The sequence below is a fragment of the Periplaneta americana genome, chromosome 8 (assembly GCF_040183065.1).
Source record: "Periplaneta americana isolate PAMFEO1 chromosome 8, P.americana_PAMFEO1_priV1, whole genome shotgun sequence".
In the NCBI taxonomy this organism is placed as follows: Eukaryota; Metazoa; Arthropoda; class Insecta; order Blattodea; family Blattidae; genus Periplaneta; species Periplaneta americana.
In genome coordinates this window covers 9,399,064-9,421,139 of record NC_091124.1, presented here as the reverse complement: position 1 = coordinate 9,421,139, position 22,076 = coordinate 9,399,064, and the positions used below count along the sequence as shown (strand labels likewise).

General features: G+C 35.3%; 1 protein-coding gene across 10 annotated transcripts in view; it reads left to right on the top strand.

The window, feature by feature from the left end:
• Window positions 1-22,076, top strand: part of Mef2 (myocyte enhancer factor 2) — a 409,979-nt gene that overhangs the window by 247,116 nt on the left and 140,787 nt on the right. The window contains exon 1 of one of the 10 annotated variants that reach the window (XM_069832387.1): window positions 7,133-7,273. The exons of 7 other annotated variants lie outside the window; for them this stretch is intronic. The gene's annotated coding sequence lies outside the window, so the exon portion shown is untranslated. Of the gene's footprint in view, window positions 1-7,132; window positions 7,274-7,388; window positions 7,624-22,076 lie in introns of those variants that run through there. 2 more of the 10 variants (XM_069832386.1, XM_069832389.1) reach the window with 2 other exon arrangements.

Here is a 22,076-nt window from a genome sequence, read left to right as displayed (position 1 = left end):
GAATCGTTAAGGGAGAAAAGTTTACGACTTCTTGGAAACATATGTATTGCTGGAGAAGATTCTCTGCAAATATTTGTGTGAGGTGAATATATATTTTTAATTTGTACAACCGTTCTTTTTTGTTTTTTGATATAATTTATGTGCGGTTTATTTTAAATACATTAAAAATATAGAAAATGTACAATAACGACGTAAAAAGGCTAAAAAAAAAGGCATTCAACCTTAAAATAGGCAACGTAAGCTAAAATAGGCAAAAAAGGCAAGATAAAAATTGGGCCTATCGTCCCCAAATGTGTGGAAACGTATTTATCTGTAATAGGTCTTTCATACATACACTCAGTTTAAAAAAGGGATTTTGCCTAACATCCGTGCTCTATTCATAACATATTTTGTCAGAAATATCTGTATTAATATGAGGCATCTAGTATCAAAACCGGCCAAATCACAAAATTTAAGAAAATGATTTTAATTATAAACAGAAAGTAGGCTTAGTAGTGTATCTCTATCTGGAGAAACAAGAATTTGCTATAAAATCAGCCATGTCATCGTATCACAGATCACAGAATATAGAGTCGTGCAACAAAACGGGCCAAGTCACTCAGCCAGTGAATTCAAAACCATCCAAGTCAAGAAGCGATTTAGCGTCATCCTGCTGCGATGTTTTTGTTTTGAATCCTGATATGCTGGATTATGCATCAATGTTACAAATCAGGAGACAATATACTTGCCTATTTTTGATATCCTTATATTTTATTTTTTCGATGTTGGCAACAAAAATTCTGAAGCTTTGCATTGTCGACAACATAACTTCCGGAATTAATATTAGAGGAGAAAAATTCGCTCCGGCGCCGGGGATCGAACCCGGGCCCTTGGTTTTACGCACCAAGCGCTCTCACCATTGACCTACGCCTAAGTCTAATCCACGGCACCGGATCGAACTCCCCCCCTCCAGTGTTCTTGCCTTTATGGCCTGACTCAAGTTGGGCATGTATGTTGACATTTTATTAAGTCAATTGCCATTATACTAGGAGCGCACTCAGTTGAGTGGCTTGGTAGCCGGGATTCCACAGTGATGTGCACAGTAATCTGTACAGAAATATGCACTGCTGCTAGAAGAATTTACTGAAGATTCTTTTATGGTCCTACAGAATATATCTGTTATGGTAACAATTTTCTGTACAGATTAGAATATTATTATTATTATTATTATTATTATTATTATTATTATTATTATTATTATTATTATTAACAGTAATACCTGTCCTTAACGGAATCGCAAGTGACCGAGAAATTTTTCCGCTAAAGCCAGTTTTCCGTTTAGTAGAGGTATATTATAATAATTAAACCAGGGGCATACACATAATTCAGATGAAATAAAATGACTCATTCATTTATTCACAGTATAATTGAACACAACTATAAGCAGTAACATGAGCTGCTACCAAGAAGTCAAAAGGAGAATAGCAATGGCAAAGGAAGCTTTTAATAGAAAAGGAGGATCTTCTGCTGACCTCTGAAGAAAAAACTAAGGAAGAGACTAGTTAAATACTTTGTGTGGAGTGTGGCATTGTATGGGGCAGAAACATGGCCATTACGACGAAGTGAAGAGAAGCGACTAGAAGCATTTGAAATGTGGATATGGAGAAGGATGGAGCGTGTGAAATGGAGAGACAGAATAAGAAATGAAGCTGTGTTGGAAAGAGTGGGTGAAGAAAGAATGATGCTGAAACTGATCAGAAAGAGGAAAATGAATTGGTTGGGTCACTGGTTGAGAAGAAACTGCCTTCTGAAGGATGCACTAGAAGGAATGGTGAACGGGAGAAGAGTTCGCGGTAGAAGAAGATATAATCAGATGATAGACGACATTAAGATATGTGAATCATATGCGGAGACTAAGAGGAAGGCAGAGAATAGGAAAGACTGGAGAATGCTGGGTTTGTAGTAAAAGACCTGCCCTTGGGCAGAATACTGTGAATGAAATTGAATACATGCAAACATTACACTGAACAGAAAAAACAAAATACGGAATTGTTCATAATTTTTTTCCAGTAGTAAAGTAGGGTTTTCTGCACATATTTTACACTTTTGTCTGCCAGACTCTTCGTGAACACTTTAGCCTGAGAAATCACATTAAGCATAAAATAAGTATCTTCCTTGCATTTCTTATAACCGACACGCGGTTATTTTTCGCCCTGACACTGACAGACCACTCCCACACTACTGTATTTCATTAATGCCTTCGTTTTCAGTTTTCTTAAGTTCTCTTTATTTTTTCATTAACACAGCTTTTCTCATAGCTTCAAAATGTCCTTTTGCTTCTTTTGAATCGCTTGAGTTTTACAAACGTTAAATATCTTCATGATCTGCTTAACAGACAATTTATCTCACTCGTTGGCATGTATCATTTTTCCTGTCATATAGTTTGCGTCAGAAAGAACGGATGGATTTCAAACTATCGATACGCAGCGAGGGAAGAGATAGAGTGAGGGGGACCACGACCAAAGAGTTTGTAATATATAACTAGAGACACCAACGGCGCTAGTTTCGCGTACAAAATTGAACCGCTGTTCGGCCTCCATTAAAGGGAGTTGATGCTTCGCCGGGAGTGCAAGCAGTTCATGCTTATTGAGGAGTTCGAATAAATATAAGTACACTTGAAGGGAAATAATAAGAAAATGGTGAAATACTGCGCCGCAAATATTTGTTCGAACATAGCTATTATTGTAGGATGCCCAGGAAAGCATGCATATCTCAATATTTGGAAGAATGTTCCAAATGCAGTTCCTCCTTTGAATGTGTTTACAGAATGTCGGAATATTTTTTTGGATAAAAGTTTTTCCAGAAACACATTAATCAGGTTTATAAGACTGATTTCAACAGTGTATGTAAGGGTTAGGTGCCATCACATTACAGTGGATTATAATAGCAGAGTGCATAAGAAAATTCGCAGGCTATATCTATCTAAAACTGTTTTGTTTCACAATAAATGAATTAATCATGTAATTTCCGTTTTGTACAGCATGTACTTCTAATTTTTGGTTATATTAAATGCAAAAAAAAAAAATAATGAAAATATAGCTGATGGCCTAGCTAGGCCTATTATTACCACTGCTACTAGGTCTACTATGACCACTACTAGGCCTACTATTACCACTACTACTAGGTCTATTATTACCACTAGCACTGACTAGGTCTCACTACTACTAGGCCTACTAATACCACCAAAACTAGGCCTACTATTACCACTACTACTAGGCCTATTATTACCACTACTACTAGGCCTACTATTACCACAAAAACTAAGCCTACTACTACCACTAATACTAGGCCTACTATTACCACTACTACTAGCCCTATTATTACCACTACTACTAGGTCTATTATTACCACTACTACTAGGCCTACTATTACCGCTACTAATTGTATTAAAAAGTCGGTACTGACCTCTAACTTGGTGGTCATCAATTACACAATGAATAGATTGTTTTATGATAAAATTTATTCTCATATTTTAAATCAGTTTCCAGAATTTTTATGATCTCATGTTTCATCACTAAATATTTTCTAAGCACCATATACTTTTCTCTTCCTTTGCATGAAAGGACTGAAATATAGATCATATAGATATTTATTACAGTGAATATCCATTATTATGTCTTTAAAACAATACTAGTAATACTGAAAATTAATGTTGACATTGCCATTATTCAATATTTCACATACTTATCCCGAGTGTATATGGTGATTTAATTTATTTTTTTAGAATATCGCCATTATAATACTCTGATAAATATAGCGCTCCTCTGCCATTCACGTTTATTTCATCACGACTCATCCTTTGTAAAAGATGTTTAAAACAGTGTTTATCACCAGGCTACATCAATGTATTGTGGTACTGTTTTAGAATTTCGCGCCGCAAACACTCCCTTTAATGGCGGATGCTAGTCGGTTCAATTTGTGACATTTTTCTTGCCTGCCACTCACGGGTATGTGTCTCTAGTAAGTATTACAAACTCTTTGACCACGACTGTTGGGTCAGCGAGAGAATGCAGCTTCAGTTGAGAACATGGTGTTGGTCTGGTGTACAACGTGCTTTCATCGCAGAGACATTTTTGAAAAATGAAGAGTCTGATCGCTACTCAGGACTCATTTTGACATCGGACGTCACGCTAGGATTCCAACTCGGAATACAATTTTGCGGTGGGTGGCGTCATTTCGTACCACAGGTTCAACATTAAAGAAGAAATCACCTGGACGAACACGGAGCGCGTGTACACCTGCAAATGTGGAGACAGACAGGTTGTCCGGCCACCTCAACCGTCAGCCTGCAAACATGCGATTGCACTGAGATTGTCCGAGGCTACGGTAAGATCTCGCGCCCTGCGAGTTCCTTTTTGGGACCATTTGAAGGCATAAGTAAGCACATACATTGGACGAACTGAAGACGGCGATTCGTGAAGAAATCGCGGCAATCCCACCAACTATGACTGTGAAAGTGACGGCGAACTTCAGAAAACGCCTCGATGCCTGTATCGAAAGCCAAGGACATCGTATGGATGATGTTGTATTCTATAAATAAACTGCATGTATTGGTGAATCTGTTGATAACAATAAATATTTGATTTGATGAATCCTTACAATTTTCTTGCCCTGTGAAATCCATCCGTTCTTTCTGACGCACCCTATATTAAGAACAAGCACAACTGTTGTCTTTGAAGACATAACAACTGCAAGACTAAAGTAAGACATGTGGGCACAGAGCCCTTATTGAGTAAAATTTCTGGAAGGGGGCAAACAATTGAATTTTAGTACAGGTAGTCATAGATGAATATTACTGATGGTGCTGTACCATTAAAATCTGAATTCCAAAGATGACTAGCGCGGGAACTGAGAAGAACAGAGATATGTACTTAACAAGAGGCAATTACTGTACAGTACAAAATTGTGTAAACAGAGCAACAAGCAACAAAGAACTACGAAGGAGAAAGGAAATTTACCTAGCTTCACATTTCAACTCCTCTTCGAATAACGAGTCAGAACAGCCAGATACCTGTTTGAACTTGTAGGCTGTAATCGAGCGTAAAATGCTTCACGTCAGATGAACTATGCTTGAATACAATGGTTTATTTGTGGTATGCTGAAACTAAAATTCTATAGAATGTCTGTGGCAAGCTTACCACACGTCCCGTAAAAAAAGTGACTGCCCCCTTTTTTGGCAGAGGTGTCCGGAGTCCCCGTAATTTTTGTTGGGACTCGCAAAAGTTACTTATTTCAAACTTTATTTCATAATGTAAAATTCAATCATTTCTCTAACTAATGTTTTCTTTATAAATTAGTGTTGAAATTTTGTTTATTTTTGTATAAAGGTTTGCAAATATTTGATTTTGAAATTAGCTAACATGAATGAACTATGTACAGTATGAAGGGAACTGTTAGACAAAAAAGATAAGTCCAAAGTACTGTGAAGTGATGTAAATAAATTGGCACGAATAAGGCAATAGTGTTCTTTCTTTTGTTAATTATTTTATACATTTTTCAGTAACTTTTAACTTCAATTTTCTTACAAAAAATTATCTATACTAATAATAAATCTATAGCCGAAATTTTTCTGGTAATTTTCGATTTTCCAAAAATAATTGGTCCTAACATATATAATTAACCACCCTGAAACCGAAAATCGCTTTTTTGACTTTTTTGTTTGTATGTCTGTCTGTCTGTTACCTTTTCACGCGATAATGGATGAACGGATTTCGATAAAAAATGGAATATAAATTATGTTCGTTGTAACTTAGATTTTAGGCTATATGGCATTCAAAATACATTATTTAAAAGGGGGGTTATAAGGGGGCCTGAATTAAATAAATCGAAATATCTCGCTTATTATTGATTTTTGTGAAAAATGTTACATAACAAAAGTTTCTTGAAAAATAATTTGCGATAAGTTTTATTCCTTGAAGAATTTTGATAGGACTGATATTTAATGAGATAAATGAGTTTTAAAATTAAAATAAATGCCATCTAAGGCCGTATAATGAAATAAAAAACAAATGACTTCGTCTATAAGGGGCCTTGGATAGCAACAATCGAAAGCTATGAAAGATAGCCTACAGAGAATGTTTCTGTGTTTGTATGAAGTAATATCGGAAGCTAAATTAACCGATTTGTATAATTAATTATTATTTCACCATTGGAAAGTGTAGTTTCTCTAGATGGACATAATGCTATAATGTTATTACAGTAACTTCTGATATAATATAATGTAATGTAATATAATATATGTAATGTAATGTAATATTATATAATAAGAGTTATTTGAAGGGTTCAGAACCATAGTGGGCCAAACGCCATTTACTGAATACGTATAAAAGAAGGGTTAAAATTAAGTTATTACCATAATTCAATGGAAACCTGTAACAAGTAAAATAAAGTATACACATTAAATCTAAATGATGTCAATGTTCATTAAACTATGGTTGCATGTAATAAAAATTAGAAACATGTTAAAGGAATTGTCATTGCACCAGTGAGTGGTCTCGGGACCAAAATGATCGCATTTTAATTATTTGGATGCAATTTAAATTAAGTAACATATTAAACGATTTATCCTTCTATCAAACACGAATGTTCCCTGGATCAAACGTCCTATTTTAATTATGTGATTACTTTATATTTATTTCTAACGGGTGCAGCGGAGCGCACGGGTACGGCTAGTCGATAATAAAAATTTTCGTGTGACATTTCTGGCAGGCTTAGTCAAGGGTGCCTTTTTTTCCGTATAAAGATTTTCGTTTCCGCGTTAGACAGTTTCCGTTTCATCGAGGGAGTTTAACATGTTTTTCAACCCTAAGTCACGCAGCCGGAAAATATTTCCGTGTAATGAAGGGTCCGTTTAAGGCAGGTTTTAATATTAATAAGCTACTTTATAGTTGTGGTCTTGTAGAGGGTTGTGGCATGCACACGGACAGTTTTTCCTTCGGAAGGAAAGTGGGCTCAAAATGGGTGGAATGCATTTCGAAGCCGGGCGGCGCTCGCCTCGTAGGCGCAGAGCCGACTGTGATGGCCAGTTGGTCGCCCCGACATTTGGATTGAGCCCAATCATGACATTGACAACTCCAATACTCGCTGTAAACAAATCAGTCGTTCTCGTGCTCGGGGATGTTCGTGCGCCGTCGTGCGGGACGCGCGGCGCCGGGGAGGGGGACTCTGGAGCAGCGCCGAGCTCGCTCCGCGGCGGGCCTCAGCGACTTGGACCGCCCGACGAAGCCGGCGCGAGGTAAGAGCACACACCAAAGCGGTTTCCCAGGATAGCATAGATTTATTTTGAAACTGACAATTATTTTTGGGAACTTTTGGGGTGTAATGCATGCTAGGCCCTGCTGTTCTCATGCGGCCAGTAAGTAGTTGGTAGCCCGGACGCGGTGTGTTCGCGTGCTGTGGTGTGTTGTGGTGTGATCGCATTTGTTGTTATTGTTGTGACTTGACCCGACCTGACCTGACCGCGCCGAGTCATGTGTGCCGCTGGTCGCCCGTGAGTGTCTTTGTGTTCCGCCATCTCATTTCTTTTATTTACCTGTTTCACTCGTGTGTTGGACTGACAATTATCATGACCCGACGAAATACTTCGTGAGTGGGTGGCACGTGTTAATTGTCACTGCCTATTAATTGTGAAGCCTAGTGTTTGTAGATGTGTGTATTTTTTCTACTAACCGCGACATCTTACCTTTACATCGCAACCGAGATGCTACCATCGGCTTCCTTACTACTTCTTTCTTTTGCGGAGTCTGCGAACTTTGGACAGAGATATTTGCCAGCAGTTCGGAGACGTAATTAAGTGTTCGACTCCTGTTTCGCCATGGATCCTGGGATAGTCTCTTGCGAAGAAAGTAAAAAGTGGTACACTTTTCCTCTCCATAACTTTTAAATTGACTTTCCTCGAGTAACTCCGTTTCGTAACTGAGGAGAGCTTTATCCTTCGAACGGAAAATCGAAGCTCTCGTTATCCCTTCGTCACCACAGGTTAGAGCATTGGCCACGCTGTGGTAAATGGCTTGTGACCTCAGTTGGGCTGCGTCCAAGCTCTAGGAATTCGCCCCATTGTCGTGCAAGCCGCCTGTCTCTCCACATCACCCGATGTTGAACGGATAGAGCACAAATCATCCGACGCGACGGTTCGATGCGTTGAAGTAAAGCATTGTTGCGTAACAACTAAACAGGCCTTCGTGATTAACGATTGTGGTCATCCTGCTATTTATCTAGTTATCCAGTAGAACATTATTTTAAAATTATAATCATAAACTTTTTAGACGAAAACCTATTTAAGATGTGTAACATCATTCTGAAGTATGTATAGGCTATGGTACGAATCTGTAGTAATCTGCATTTTGTTGACTCCTACATTAATTTCATCAATCGGTTTATAGGTTTTTTTTGTTAATTTTATTTAGGTTTATACACGCTTTGAGGGTACACCGAATTTTGACAAAAAAAAATTAAATTTTGGTTTTTATCGTTTTTCGGTAGTTTAATATGTGTAAAACGATATTATGATTTTATTTCTTCTAATTGCTTTTAGCCCTATCTTCAGAAAAATAATTGTAATTCTTAATGCAAAAAATGTTATCAATGAAACATTTTTTTCTTGCCAACCGCTGATTGGAATTTCAAATTTATTTAGCCGGTTGTATACATAAATGTGTGTTACATATGCCCTATTTTTTCTACATTTGTATCTTTTATCACTTCTGAGAAAAGTGCACCCAAAATTGAGGAATTTAACATTGCAAGATATGGAAACTTTGGCACCATTTTTCTGCACTTTCTTATTTTTTGTTACATTGGTGCACTTTTCTCAGAAAGTATTCTACACAGAAGGCTGAAATTAATATACAATATCAATGTGATGGCATTTTACACAGTAGGTTATTTCTATCTTCAGCTAAAACAAAAAATAATAATAATAATAATATTTTGCAGTAATTCTTTATGCAAAAAATGTTATCAATTATATTTTTTTGCCAACCGCTCCGTGGAATTTTAAATTTATTTAACCGGTTCTATACATAAAGGTATGTTACTTTATACCCTATATTTTGTCTATATTTGTATTTCTTATAATTTCTGAGAAATGTGTATCCAAAATTGAGGAATTTAACATTGTAAGATATGGAAGTACAGACTCCCCTTAACATCTATAGTCATATCGCTTGTGTAGGATCTTTGGGTATATCAGTAGGTCGTTGACTATAATATTGTTGAGTTTCCTTTTCCATTGTGGTGTGTTATAGAGGGCTTGTGTTCATGTAACTGATTTAGATTTTGTTTTAATGTTTGTGATATTGGTGATTCAGTGTTGAATCTTGGTAGGCCTATGTAAATTTCCAATCCGGCATTTGTTTTCGTGATTAAGGAAAACTATGAAAAACAACAGTCCGATTGGCCAACAACGGGGTTTGAACCCGAGACCTCCCGAATGCGAATTTCTAACGATACCATCTGAGTCACCTCGCTCGGTTAGTTTATGCTTTTCAATATACGGGATATCCGATCATGTAGAATATTTTATGTTTTACTCGTACCATCTAAGGTTGTATATTATATTTTTAATTCTTGAATGTCTTTGTTTCTTTGTAATCTTTATTTAATTTAATATGCACAACTTTATTATTGTATACACTATGTTAACTTGAGCTCATAGGCGCTAAATGTAGCCTGTAGGAACTAGAGACTTCTCTCACCTTCAGTTTATCGTTCACCACCTTCTCCAATTTCTTTCCCCCAGGAATCATATTTCTCTACTGAATTTGTAGTGATTTTGTATTGTTATTATTGCTGTATTTATTTTAAGTAAAATTAAAACTTGATTAGCATACTGATCATGCCAAAGATTTCTTTGTGCTTTTGAACAGTAAACCTATTTTCACAAACAAGTCAGTATAATCATTCAACTAGAATATTAGTTCTAATAAGATCCATAACTTATTTTTTTTCGACAATTGATTCTCTTATAACACTTTATTTGCACGATTCAGATCGAAACTAATATTCGTCCCCGGTTTGGAATTATTCCTTCACCGTAATGGACTCTATTGGAAAGCATGCAACGCAAATTCATGTCCTTAAGTTCGTCGAGATTCCTAAGCATTAAATCCAGTTATTTTTGCTAGAAAAAATTATATATATATATATATATATATATATATATATATATATATTCAAATCTCAGGCTTCTCATTCATTCATTCATTCATTCATTAGTCTTACATGAGCAATGAAGCTTTAAGATGTGGAACAAGTCAAAATTTTACAATATTACAATTACAATTTTTACAATATTTTACCATTTTTACAGTTTTACAATTTAGTAATTTTCTACAATATTTTACAGTTTTCTGCAATTTTTTACAATATTTTGGCGAGATATAGTGAGATGAGGTAAGGTCCGAGGATTCGGCAAAAGATTACTCGGCATTTGCCTTTTGATTGGGGAAAACCTCGGAAAAAATCCAACCAGGTAATCAGATCAAAGGGGTGAAATGAAGTGATGTCGAGGACTCGCCATAGACTGCGACTATTGTCTTAGGTGTCTTATGAAAGGCATGAGAAGATACAATTTTTCGACAATAATTGGATCCTCTCTTTCTCTTCGAAGTCTTTAAAGCGAGTATAATATTCGAGTCAATTTTTGATATTGTTATCTTAACGTGCCTCTTTGAACGGCATAAGAAGACAATTTATTTTATATCAGAATATTGAAGTCTCTTTCCCTTGTGCCCAAATGTATTATTTTATTGTGTTAACGTGTCATTTGTATTATGATCTTGGTTGGCATGTTAAAAAAGTTAATAAATGAAATTATAACTTGCGTAAATATTTCGTCACTCATTAGGCTACTTCTGGTTGGAAAATACTGGCTTTCACAATATTTCTCACTGTATCATTTGAGTTTCACTAAAAAGTTTCAAAAATTTGTAGACAATTACAATTACAAATGATTTGTATTTACTAATACTGCTGTTTTGATTTTGATGCAGATACTTCCTAGTACATTTGACTTGGTTGTAATGATCTGTTACGAAAATATTAATATCCAGACAATAAGAGTTTACTCCCTCCCCCCAGTTTCTTTCTTAAACGGCATGGACTGGTCCTCTCAATGTTTTCTACTAAGTCACGCTTCTGCTTGACTTTCGACTATGAACAAACGCCGTTAAATTCCCACATGCATATTTAGAAAGTATTTAGAATTCGTAGGCCCACAGATACTGATTCGTGATGACACAGGCTGCCTTTACGGTCGTGAGATTTTTCCTTTAATTGGTAATATTTTATAGACTTGTTACGTGAGCTGTCGTATATCATCAGAGCAATAGGAACTGTATGCCGCTCAAGCGTTGTTTTATTAAACGTCCGATACAATCGTATGCAACGCGACACGCGCGAAAGTCCCTAACTATTATAGGATTGTCGACTCTTTCCTCGTGCCGATAATGTGTCTGTGAAGGATTGGAAACGATGGAAAGTGTACTTATGCTTTTATTCGCATTAACTGATTGAAGTTTGCACAAAAACCAAGTTGGGCGCAGAGGTCGGTTTTTGCTAACATTAATGCATACCCGTCATAAAAAAATTCGAATAATTTATTATTATTATTATTATTATTATTATCTATTCACTTTGAATTTGTGGTTAACATGGGATAAAATTTGCATTTTACATAAGAGCGGAGTTAATATTTCTAATCATTTAAATCAAACCATCAATATTTGTACAATGAATTCACTATGAACTTGTTAAAAAATGCGAACAAAATTCCAGTGTTAAATCATTTATATAATAGGCTAAATTTACAATACATTTTTATTAGAAAATTGAGAGAGAAATTCTTGTATTTAAATAAGTATAGTAGCCTATAATAACTTTACGTTAGATTAGTTAGAAAAATAAAAGAGAAATTTCTACAACAAATTCACGATGAATTTCTTTTTATAAAAAACACTGGAGAGAATTTCTTATATTTATAAAACATAATAAGTAATTCATATGAATTTGTTAGAGAAATGCGAAAGAATAAGTTCTGACATTTAAATAATTTCTACGCGAAATGCTACAAAAGTTCTGGCATTTAAATTATTTATATAATACTTAAATTGACGATGAATTTGTATTAAAACCATGCGAGGGAAGCTCTTGTAGGTTAAAGAAATTTACCTGTTTCAAAAATGCAAAGAAAAAATCTAGTAGGTCTGTGTGAACTGTGAATAGTTCCTGGAATAATGAATGTAATGGAAGGGCGTCAGAAAAAACGTTTATGTAGTCCATACTCTTAAACAATTGCTAGGACAAATAGCAGCTGAATATGTGTTAGAAAAATTAGAGAAACTTTCTTGTATTCAAAATTATTAACAAATTATTGGCGAATTCACTGCACTATATTGAGAGATTGTTTAATAGTATTTAACAATATATGTATCACAGCTAACTTACATTGGGGACCAAGAGATGTAATTCCAAATCCATAAAGGAGAATGATTGATGGCGAATTTACATTGGATTATAGGCTAACACAAATCCGTAGTTGTGCAACTTGATTTAGTATTGTATACATGCGTCGTTTCGAAATATCATTAATTTGCGGATTAAACTATTCATATTTGTAGTCTGTAAACGTGAAGTACAACGAACGTAAATAGTGGCGGAAATAGCGATGTAGTGTACGACGCACTTGGTCCATCCGTCTTCCTAAAACTGGAGATATGAAACATTGGAAACAGTTCCCACAGTGATATGATGATGATGATGCTGATATTATTATTATCATTATTATTATTATTATTATTATTATTATTATTATTATTTGTGATTTGAGAGCTAATGGAGCCAACTCACTGTAGGCCTCAGTCCATATATCTTAGCAAAGGTAAACGATCAACCAACCGGTACGGGAGTAACATGTGGTCAGCACTGTGATTCCTCCCCCCCCCCCAGCCGTTATAACTGGCTTACGAAACCGGAATCACTCTAGCTTCCTAAATTCATCACGAGTTCCCGCAGTGAGAGAATCTAATTAATAATTTAGAAAAGAACATCATTCATTCATTATGGGAACCGCAAAACTCTGTTTTCTTCGTTGTGAAATTATATCAGTGTATAATATTATTGCTGTCTTTGTTTCCTTGTGTTTGTTTTTCTGATTTGTTGTCATTGTGTGGTTTGTTTGTTGGAAAGTCTTGCAGTTGTGTTGTTTGCTTAACAACTATGATTGGTGAATCTTGTTAATTTGTTATAATGATGTTATAACGTCGCAGCTTTGGTTTTAAACAATTGCATCCAACTATTTTGGCAGAATTACGTAATATTTATTGAAACACGATATAATAATAATAATAATAATAATAATAATAAAATATCGTATTTACTGTAAAGTAAATATTCAGAGCTATAACAAATTAAGCTATAGGGCTAGTCAGTCCTATAGTTATTTCATATTGACTTCATTTCATTTCGTATTGAGTAGGTCTACTGCTGCAATTGTATTTTGATTAGTGCCCTCTTATCCTTATTCAGCATATGAATAAACTGTGTACAGTGACTTCGACAAGAGGACTTTTGTTGATAAGATGATTTATAGACTAGGCCTATTAATAGAGTACGTTTACCCAGTTTCGAAATCTTTATTTCTTTTTATTATTATTATTATTATTATTATTATTATTATTATTATTACTATGATCGGATTTCCATGACCTAAAAATTCTGGAAATATGCATGCACTTATTTCATAAAAAAATACCAAAATATGACATAATACTTGAAAAGATGATGCAAAACAAATTAAATATTGTCAAAAAATTACTTAGAAAACTCATTCATCTTTCTACAAAATTGTGTTTGTGAATATTAACGCCTTGTATTAGCCATAGCGGGAACGTTCAGCCTATAAAAATACAAGAGAGAAAAGTGGATGAAAAATGTCTAACGACTTTGTTCTGCGTGACCAATTCTTTTACAGCAATTTTAACAGGATTACTAATTGTTATGAATTACTACCTGGCAATAATGGAGGTGGAACCTCTTTAAGTGTCACATGTTTAGGAGGGGTGAAGTTGAGACCGACCAGCAACAATCTGGCCTTATCCCTAACATTCTTTTGTCCTTTGTGTTTTGACAACGTACTGCTGGCGAATTTAGTTACCTTCAAACTTCATTTAACCACAGAATATTTCTAAGCAAAGGAAATTAAAAATTAATAACCAAACGCAAACAAAATCTCTTGTCACGATGACACGGAACATGTCAATAATACTTGGAGAACTGTTAAAACTATTGTAATATGTCCAAAATATGGTTTTCTGCAATTTTTCGGTCAAATATGACTTAGTACTACAATAAGGTAAAATGTCATTTGCAAGGTGAGTCAAATGTCGCTTTCCCCAATATTCGTTCTTAGGTTTCATACTTGTACACATATATAGATGTCATAACTTGAACAATCGAGTAGCTGATGTAATAAGTGGTGCGTTGGCAACCATGTTCGTGCGTCAACTGTTTTTCCATTGTCATGTCTTGAAAACAGCCCTCGTTTTGCCGATATGCAGTTGATATGACAACAGGATGGAGCACCACCTCATTTTGGTGTGGGAGTGAGGGACTTATTGAACCAGTAATTTCATGAATGGATTGGCCGTCGTGGCGCATGGTCACCTAGATCATGCGACCTGACAAAATGTGATTTTTCGCTGAGGAGTATCTTGAAAAAAAAAATGATGTTTTTGCTCAGAAACCGCAGGATCTGCATCAGTTGCAACAGATGATCGAACAGTCATTCTTGAAAATTGATAAAAATCGTGAATTATGTTTTGCCATCTGTAAATCAGCGTGTAAACGTTGTGAATTGTGTATTGAGATCAGGGCCTCCATTTTGAACAAAATCTGTATAGGAATGTGTAGTCAAATGTTAATTCAATGTAATTAAATGTAAGGAAATGTTTGGGGAAAGCGACTTTTAACCCACCTGTAGGTAAAACTCGGCTAATTCCGCAGTACGGGTAATTCCGCAGTAGTACATATATGATTTTACCGCGGCTTTGCAATAGCGTGAACGTAAGTTTTGAGAGGCTGCCAACAGGAGGCATGTCCTCTGCAGTGCTATAGAAAAAAAAATAGGATATTGGTCGACACCTCTGTCGGCAATACAGTGAAACATCGAAAGTTGGCTGTTTTTCGTGTTTTGCTACACATCTGTGAAGAAAGTGAGCATTGTTACATATAAATTGTTCCTTTTATGTTAATTTCATAATGTATTTCATAATTATTTATTACTGCGGAATTAGCCAAGTCCTATTGCGGATTTATCCGCATTGTTGCGTAATTACCCGAGTTCCTTTTCAATTGTAATGTATGTACAACTAAATATATTTGCATTTTAATAGGTCTCTTTATCTCAGTTGGTAATGAAAGGTTTCGTCCATGTCGATATACCTTGATAATATTTTTCAATAAACATTTTGATAAAAGTATGATAGATTTACTTCTTAATATTGCGGAATTAGCCGAGTCTCCCCTATATAACCATAAAAACTGTGTCATAGTGTTCAGAAAATCTGGAATTTTGTGTAATTTAACGTACGTTTTTAAAACGATACCATGATAAAAATATGACATGTTCTAGAAATTCGCGCTCTTTTTTATTATTATTATTATTATTATTATTATTATTATTATTATTATTATTATTATTATCGATACAGGTTTTTACTTTAGTTTTGGAATGTTATTGTGAAATATAGGCCAAATTATTATGTGTAACTTAATGGACATAATATACCATGTGAATATGTTACATCGTTAAATTTACTGCATTTACATTTATTTCAACTCAATTTGCTCATTAAATTCTGATACGAGTATAAACATTTTATACGCACTTTCTTTAAATTTCATTAGTAGCCTATGTATCACTTACAACAACCAGTCAGATCGCTGTTCATGTCGTGTTTTATACGATAACGTGTATTCCATCACGCATACGTGACACACAATCATATTCTACAGCAGGAGGAATCTTGATGCTATATTAACTGCTACGTAGCTTAAATGAGTGTAATATTTAGTATGAAACGTGTGCAACAACACTTTCGCGAGTTACAAAGTACGCGGCCGCCATCTTGGCGAAGTTGCTTTGTCTCCCTTTCGCCCACGCGGTACTGGCTGCATGTTAGTACATCGCAAAATCAGAACGCAGAGATGCGGAATACGGTGATGCAGGCAGAATATCAATCTCTCCTATTGCAGCCTTCCATTTTCGTATTGTTGTCACTCAGGCTTGTCTATTATTCTCTGTTCCACTGCTATGTCCAACAAAGTAGGTACGCTTTTCTGCTGTATTTGAAATTTTTGATAGATGAAAAGTCAGGAGATTTATTTGGAGAGCACATCAGTTCCTGTGTTTTTTATTTCACCATTGCTCCTTTCTCGTTTCTCCTTACTGACGCTGATCTGTCTAGTTCACAACCGTTGTGAAATGAAGGAAATATAAAATAAAACTTTCTGAGATCGTGTTGCGTAAACTGTTCGTTGCTAGGGAAGTATAAACAAGAGATTTGTCCGAGTAGGTCTGACTATGGGGTAAAGGAATTTAAGCTTTCAGTCAGGGGGTATTCGGGAGGGGAACATATGAGACACATGCCATCATTTTAACAAGAAATTCTGAAATTATAAGTAGGCCTATGATTAATTAGCGCGATAAATAAGTTGATTGTCATCAGAAATGTAATACAATGAAATTGTGAATATACAACATTCTAGCACTCCCCTGAAAGAGAATGCTCTCGTACTATGTTACTTATTTCATTCAACATTTTATTTTATTTAGAGTGTAATTTTGACTTTACTGGTCTGAGTGTCTAGATCTTGCAAATAATTTTATACCTACATAATATTTTAGCGTTGTTTAGTCAACTGTTCGAAGACAGTTTGAACCTCACAAGTGATACTAAGAAGGCACCATTTATGAGGCAACTAGGTTAGGAGATAATGGGGTAGGGTGGCCAGTTCTCTCCCCCTCTATTTTAGTGTATTCATCATCATCATCATCATATTATATCAACTATTTTAATTATCATACACATTCCATAATCTTATTTGTTTCGTGCTTTGTATTAACATAATAACATTTGAAGTAGTACTTGTTATTGTATTATTATTATTATTATTATTATTATTATTATTATTATTATTATCATTGTTATTAATATGTTTTCATTATAAATAAATCTGCATAGTCAACTTACATGCACAGGGTCCATGCATTTTTAACCATCTTCACAAAGTACTGCTGTCCAAAAATAAAAAATAAATAAATAATGATTTGGAAATTTTGTAACTGAAACGTTTATGCGCTTGGCATTCCAGAAATCTCTCACACCGTCTGTTAATACAACGACACCATTATTAAATTACAGTAGACCTCGGATTTTATTTATAATGTGTTTAAAACAAAGTAGGTTCGTATCCAGCCTGCCGTGATGAAGCATAAATGGGAAACAAATGAATGTGGCACCATAATGCATTCATTTTTAGTGTGTATTACCCTAACGAAACATATTATTGTAAATATACTCTTATATAATTGGTAGGAGTTGCATTAATGTCCGAGTTATGTGTAACCAAAACTTTAAATTTAATTACCCCCCCCCCCAAAAAAAAAAAGAAAAAAAGAAAAGAAAGAAAAAGAAAATAAATTTTTAGCCACAAGTTCATTTTATTCCTCGGTGCTAAAGCTAGAGTGATGAAACTTAGCATACTTATTCATTACCGGTATTAATATCTGTTTGAAATGGAGCATTTTATTGGTTGTATTCAGCGTAGTTTTATTGCTAGAGATTTATACATAAAGAACATTATTTTCATTAATGTTTGAACATTGAATAAACTATATATTTTTTTGTTACAAATGAACAAATTGGAGTAGGGCATTACTAATGATCCATTGCACACAATGCAGTGCTACCTTTAAGACAAAATTAGATTTTTAAAATATAATATACTTTTTTAGAAATAGCATTTTCACTAAGAAAATTTAAAAAAGAAAAAAAAAACAAAAACAAAATAAGTTTGTTTTTTTAAAACGTGTGTATGAGAAGAAATGTGAAATTTAAAATGTGTTATTATGATATTGAGATATATTTTAATTTTTTAAAACGTGTGTATGAGAAGAAATGTGAAATTTAAAATGTGTGATAATGATATATATATATATATATATATATATATATATATATATTCAGTAAAATTTTAACTCTCTAGCTAAAAAATTATGGATTTTAGAAATTTCAGTACCGCATCGTCTTAAAGGAGATTCAAGAAACTACTCACATTACATTGTCTTACGCAAACGTAGATCTGCATGTAAAAACTCTACAGTATGGACACTATTTATTAATCAGAGTTATATACCTGATATGAGTAAATAAAATCCTACAAACTAATGTATATTACGCTACTCTTTAAATGTTCTGACATTTAAAAAAAATGAAGAACGCCATTGCCGTGCATAATGTTTGGTACGCCACTGCTTTCGGTAATTATAGCCTATATTTTATGTGAAATGTTTTCGTAACATTACATATTGGCTCCAGAATAATATTCTGTCGATAAGTTTGATGTTAGTAGTGAGGCCGAATTTGTACGAGCATTACATCGTTTGCAAATTTCGTCACCATTTCATAGTATCCTGTTTATGCAGCAGCCATCTTAGTTGGCACCGCAGCCAAGAGGCCACGTTATCCCCACGCTCGTCAATCTGTGCTACGTTGCCATTTTCAAGTCATTTTGAGATGTAAGATTAGATCTACAGATTTTCATGACGCATAATTGAATTGTCTACATTATTTGTCAACCGCGTATTGAGTTGTGATGTATTCGACTTTTTTTTACGTGTACGTATCGAATTTGCACAGAATATTCTACCGAAAAATGGGGGGGGGGACTCTTTCAAGGCATATTGGGAGCAGGAAGTTAGATCTACCATGCTTTATTAACCTTACGTACCACACGGTCACCGTCTTTACTTCCTGGAAAAAGTAACTGCGTTCACTGTACATTGGCGACTGTATGAACTCCAATTTCACATACTGATGTAGTTCGTCTGTATTGTTCGATTAAAATAAGTCCTGCCCTAATTACTAGTACATGCTTAAATAAACACAAACAATTTAATCACTGCACAGTGAACTGCATTTTGAAAATAAAAAAAGATGTAAATAATTTTATTGTTTTTTTTTGTTTTTTTTTTTTTTTTTTTTTTTTGTTTTTTTGTTTTTTTCGTGTAGCAGAAGGACAGTGTTTTACACATACTAATTTTCATTATTGTACAAGATACAGTAATGGAGGGAAAAAATGTTGAATATTTCCAAAATTTTACTACTCTAAGCTGTACCTAACTCCTTAAAGGATATATTGCGCTGACCCTCAAGCTAGGCTCATTCGCAGCTCAGACCGGGTGACTAGTGTAGGGTCTAAGAAAGGATGGCCCGCCTTTCAGAGTCGGATTCACAAATTCCATCCGGATCACCCGTCGGACTTAGTCATCGCATAAAATACGTACAATGGACTTAAACGGCGTAAGTGCTAGGATCCATCGTGAAATCTTTTTTTTTGTAGGTTATTTTACGACGCTTTATCAACAGCTTTGGTTATTTAGCGTCTGAATGAGATGAAGGTGATAATGCCGGTGAAATGAGTCCGGGGTCCAACACCGTAAGTTACCCAGCATTTGCTCATATTGGGTTGAGGAAAAACCCCGGAAAAAAACCTCAACCAGATAACATCCCGACCGGGAATCGAACCCGGGCCACCTGGTTTCGCGGCTAGACGTGCTAACCGTTACTCCACAGGCGTGGACTCGTGAAATCAGTCACCCCAGCTTAGTTTTACTGTTGCTTATGGTAGATGAAATGAGAAGGTGGAAAGTGTTGGTGGAATGATAGGGAGAAACAGGAGTATCCCGAGAAACGTGTGCATTGTCCGTCACAAATCCCACCACAATCTGATCGGGAATCGAACCTGGGTCGCCTGGATGGATGACCAACTCATTGCACTACTGTATAATATCGTCACCTGAATGCAAGAACTAGCTAACTCGACATTTGGGTTTTTTAGTTATCTCTGTTATAGCATAGCAAAAATCGCACAGAATGTAATGCAAGAACTAGGTAACTGATCGAACAATACCAGCGACATCTATTTTCCAATGTAACAAATAGGTAAAAGAAAACGAGACATAGGCCTATTCCTTAGTGCAATAAATAAGTAAATAGGCAATATCTCAAAATAAGAAAAATTGAGTTACCTAGTTCTTGTATTCAAGTCACGATATTACTTACTTACTTACTTACTTACTTACTTACTTACTTACTTACTTACTTACTTACTTACTTACTTACTTACTTACTTACTTACTGGCTTTTAAGGAACCCGGAGGTTCATTGCCGCCCTCACATAAGCCCGCCATTGGTCCCTATCCTGAGCAAGATTAATCCATTCTCTATCATATCCCACCTCCCTCAAATCCATTTTAATATTATCTTCCCATCTACATCTCGGCCTCCCTAAAGGTCTTTTTCCCTCCGACCTCCCAACTAACACTCTATATGCATTCTGGATTCGCCCAACGTGCTACATGCCCTGCCCATCTCAAACGTCTGGATTTAATGTTCCTAATTATGTCAGGTGAAGAATACAGTGCGTGCAGTTCTGCGTTGTGTAACTTTCTCCATTGTCCTGTAACTTCATCCCTCTTAGCCCCAAATATTTTCCTAAGTACCTTCTTCTCAAACACCCTTAATCTCTGTTCCTCTCTCAAAGTTAGAGTCCAAGTTTCACAACCATACAGAACAACCGGTAATATAACTGTTTTATAAATTCTAACTTTAAGATTTTTTGATAGCAGACTGGATGATAAAAGCTTCTCAACCGAATAATAACAGGCATTTCCCATCAAGTGACGATATTATATTTGTAAATATGTTTGTTTAGTACAGAATGTAATGAAAGTAGGCCTATATCACCACTTAATAAAATATTTATAACATGAAATATAAAGCGGGGTACAAGTGCACCCCAGTCGAATAATTCGATGAAAAAATAATTGTATTAACGTAATAATTGTATAATATATTCTGCATAACTGTGTGCAGTATAGTGCAAGAGATAATGTAAAAAAGTGCAGGTCCTACAATTGAATCCTCTGCAACAATTGGGATACTGCTGCCGCTCGGTATGAAAAGGTTAATGCAGGAGACGAATGTTTTTTTGCTCCTTGCCCAACGTGACCAGTGACGTAGTCTTGTATGGGTAGGTGTATGGTTCAGGTGTAAAATAGTACAGTAGTTACGTGAACCTGTATTAATAGTGTGAAAATTATCTCTGTGGCTAAATCCGTGAGAAATCGATTTCTTGTACCCCCCCCCCCCCGCATCTCCGCCGCCACTACTCTCTTGGAAGCGGTCGTGTTACTTACAGATCGCTGATCATTGCACTGGTCGTTCGCGAATTTTGACGTACTTACTTTGAGGTAACTAATATCTAAGCTCTGTAGCTAGGCTGAATCCTTTTTCCATGTTAGCGGAAGTGAAACGTTCATTAAAAATATACAATTCTATGTAAAGTTGTTTTTAATGGCAATGTTCAATTGAATAGGCATACGGTACTCTGTGTTTGCAATTTCTTTATATCTTTTGCGAGTACGTGATTCAATAAAAGTACATTAATGAAACGTTTAATTTTACTTCACATTGTTATGGTTAAGTTAACCTTTCGGTAGCTGTAGCTTTCCTTTTTCTCCATTTGAGATATATTTGTGTACGTTATCATTGTTATCACCATAGGTAGGAAGTTCGTACCAAAGTAGTAGATTTCAGTTGAGTACAGCGAGGAGTATAGATGTCACCCGCACCTCACCCTGCTCTCCCTCGCTACAGGCGATACACAGTTCACATAAACAACGCATAGTGGCATTCTGTGGAGCTGTGTACAGACGTGAATAGTTTGAAGAATATTGTTAATTTACAGACGTGGAC